Consider the following 1,222-nt stretch of genomic DNA (forward strand, 5'->3'; position numbering starts at 1 on the left):
GTGTTCCTCCACTGATCTCCTGTCAGCTTCAGAGAAACTGGACCTGACATCAACAGTCAACAGGACAGCATGGGGTTCAGGAGAACACAGAGTCACACCGTGTAGAAGGACGTCTTTGATCTTCTGTGATGGAGGTGTAGTCGACCAGTCTGGACAGTTCACCACACTCACTTTTCTTCCAGCAACTTCACTCTGGTGTCTGACACATTCTGTCAGTTTAGTCTGGGTTTTAAACTCCTGGAATATGAAGTTTACTGTATATTAGTCATAATAATCCAAACATTCACTCTATTCTGTGTTCACTGGAGTTCCTCTTCAAGCTTACCAGAAATTAACTCACTGAATGTATTATTCTCCTTCACTTTGTCAACAATGCCACAGTAATATGGGATTAATATCATGCCATAATCTGAATTCTGAAACTGAAAAAGCGTTGAAACTCAGAGTTGAAACTCTGTGTTTGAAAGCTTGTGTGCACAAGTCAATTTGATATTCTATCTTCTCCACAGAATATGTTCAGAGCACTTTATTAAACAGAGAACATAATTACTCAACTTTCATTTGTAGTTGAGTAAATATTTGACCAGGAGTATCTATACTTTGACTCAAATATTGGGGTTGAGTACTTTGTCCACACAGGTTAATAATCAGTACCAGCATAGAGCTACTGTATGGAAGTAAACAGAATAAATTAAGCATTATTAATTAGACAGTTAACTAGGGCTGCAAAAAAGTACGAGTTATTTCTGTAGCATTTATTATCAATTACTTTTTCAATTAATCAAATAATCGAGTCATGCAGATTTAAAAGGTTATATATCACCGCATTGATTAACCATTTAAGGGTTATTTTATACTTCGTAACACAATAATATCATGCAAATATAGTGAAAATAGCAGATCTACAAGCTCACAACGTGTCATGATGTGACGCGTTGTGACCTTGTACATCGGCTATTTTCAAACTTTTTATAGTTTTGAAAAAAAAATTGAGACTTTAAACCACAACATGCTCTAAACGTAATTATTATTAATATTTATATTTATTTAATAATCTATTATCGATTATTTATTATTATTTTTAATAAATACATTGATTAGTCTGCTGTTGTTACTGTGTACCCCTACATTTAGCTAACACAGTGGTTCTCAAAGTGGGGTCCGGGGACCCCCAAGGGTCCTTGAGGGGGTTCTAGGGTTCTTTTACAGGGGCTGCTGTTGT

The sequence above is a fragment of the Gymnoscopelus microlampas genome, assembly GCF_963454915.1.
Source record: "Gymnoscopelus microlampas genome assembly, chromosome: 14".
Classification (NCBI taxonomy): domain Eukaryota; kingdom Metazoa; phylum Chordata; class Actinopteri; order Myctophiformes; family Myctophidae; genus Gymnoscopelus; species Gymnoscopelus microlampas.